Here is a 2,500-nt window from a genome sequence, read left to right as displayed (position 1 = left end):
AAAGATCTGGATTATCACTAGAATCTGATTGGTCCAGAGACAGATCCGGATCATCACTACAATCTGATTGGTCCAGAGACAGATCCGGATCATCACTACAATCTGATTGGTCCAGAGACAGATCCGGATCATCACTAGAATCTGATTGGCCCAGAGACAGATCTGGATCATCACTAGAATCTGATTGGCCCAGAGACAGATCTGGATCATCACTAGAATCTGATTGGTCCAGAGACAGATCTGGATCATCACTAGAATCTGATTGGTCCAGAGACAGATCCGGATCATCACTAGCCCTGATACAGATCCAGATCATCACTAGAATCTGATTGGTCCAGAGACAGATCCGGATCATCACTACAATCTGATTGGTCCAGAGACAGATCCGGATCATCACTAGCCCTGATACAGATCCAGATCATCACTAAAATCTGATTGGTCCAGAGACAGATCCGGATCATCACTAGAATCTGATTGGTCCAGAGACAGATCCGGATCATCACTAGCCCTGATACAGATCCGGATCATCACTAGAATCTAAATGCTTTTCATTGGTGTACCGACAGCCAAACACTTCTACTAAATTTCAAGAACTGCCGTCCACAGTAATCATTTCATGCGATCCTCAGTGCTGAAAGATACACCAGCCTGATAGAGAGAGAGAGAGAGAGAGAGAGAGAGAGAGAGAGAGAAATCTCCCGGAACGAGGAAAATGGCTGACACAGGTGACAATGGAGGAACGTGACAGGAAAGGGTTGGGTGACAGATTGAAGTCTAACGACGTGTTGGCGCCTACATCCTAAAGGTCAATAATGGCTTTGGTGATACCGCGAGCAGGCTTATTATATAAGAGTGTGGGTGGGAGGGTAGGTTAGTGTATGTGTTGGATAAGCACAGGAATCTATTACAATCATCAGTGCGCGCGCTGCACTCTAGCTGTGTGTGGGAGAGGGGGGTGGGGGTGAGGGAGGGAGGGGAGGGGGGGGGAGGGTGACGACGAGGAGGGGAGTGGAGTGTAATTCATGACATATCAATATTCCTGAAGTGTGTGTGCGCGCGCGTTCGTTCTTTAGTTTAACGTCTTTTCTCTGTAAGTGATATTAGACGAGGGTAGGAAAAAAATCGAGGCGGGGGGGCGGGGGGTGGGGGGAAGAAATTACTGTGTACGCATGCGAGTAGGTGAAAGTGTGTGTGTGTGTGTGTGTGTGTGTGTTACATATAGAAAATGATTGATTTAAGTTTTGTTTTTAAAAAAGCATAACAATATAACCATCTTTCTAATGAAAAACTATCATCTATAAGAGCGAACCAACTGGACTATTTAACAAGGAGTTGAAAAAGTCATACATTAGCAATGGACTGCTGAAGATTGTCAACACTGAAGATGCTTTCAGTTCAGGGATGTGAGACTTTTAACATATCGCAAGTTAGTATATGATCGGCTGTTATGTGCGCGCGCGTGTGTGTGTGTATGTGTGCGCGCGTGTGCGTGCGTACGTGTGCGTGAACATGACATTATCAAAAACCGAAGGACTGCAAGTATTAAAAGAAACACATTATTCATCAGTGTTACAGAATGAAGAGTGTTTTAACACCACACGAGAGGAGACCCTGATACATATTCCTGTCATCAGGAGAGACACTTGACAATTGAAATGTTTCTTGTCATTGCGTGAATAGATCTTTTGACAAGAGAGTGCGGGTTGTTAACAACAATCTCTCTCTCTGTCTCTGTCTGTCTGTCTCTCTCTCTCCCTTTTTTTCTTTCTCCTTTTCAAACCAACTGAAACGCAGTTCTCTAGCTTTTGATAATGCACATAAATAAACATTGACAACACTGTCACCGCATGCATGTAGGTATATATGCAAAGTATCACGTCAACATCTCCCTCTCTCTCTCTCTCTCTATCTCTCTCTGTATACGTAGTTTTGCTATGTATCTTTATAAAGCACTGCAATTAAGAGAGACACTCATTTCTTAGATTCACTGATAGTTTGTTGTGAATGACGTTGCATTGTTTATATTACGAATTGCAATGACACATGTAAAGCTGTTATTGCCCCCTATTCATATGGGGCTATGGCCTTAATTGAATAAACCATCTTGAATCTTGAATCTCTGTGTGTGTGTGTGTGTGTGTGTGTGTGTGTGTGTGTGTGTGTGTGTGTGTGTGTGTGTGTGTGTGTGTGTAAGTCTCCACCCGTTTGTCCATGTCTCAATCTCTCTCGTTAATATATATATAGAGAGAGAGACAGAGACAGAAAGATACAGAGACATAGAGAGAGACAGAGGCAGGGGTAGAGACAGTGACAGACGGAGACATACATACATACATACATACATACATACATACATACATACATACATACGTACGTACGTACGTACGTACATACATACACACACACACACACCCATACATACATGCATACATACATACATACATGTCAGACACAGGATGGAGGACAGAGAGAAACGTGACCAAACAGGTACAGACACAGA

The 2,500-nt window shown here is 43.4% G+C and overlaps 1 protein-coding gene across 7 annotated transcripts in view; it reads right to left on the bottom strand.

Moving 5' to 3' along the window:
* The window catches only part of LOC143283723 (uncharacterized), a 137,908-nt gene that overhangs the window by 100,311 nt on the left and 35,097 nt on the right, over nt 1-2,500 (bottom strand). The gene's annotated exons all lie outside the window — the stretch shown is intronic.

Source organism: Babylonia areolata, chromosome 7 (genome assembly GCF_041734735.1).
Source record: "Babylonia areolata isolate BAREFJ2019XMU chromosome 7, ASM4173473v1, whole genome shotgun sequence".
Lineage (NCBI taxonomy): Eukaryota > Metazoa > Mollusca > Gastropoda > Neogastropoda > Buccinidae > Babylonia > Babylonia areolata.
The sequence above is the reverse complement of the archived record's forward strand: the minus strand, read 5'-3'. Positions and strand labels throughout refer to the sequence as shown.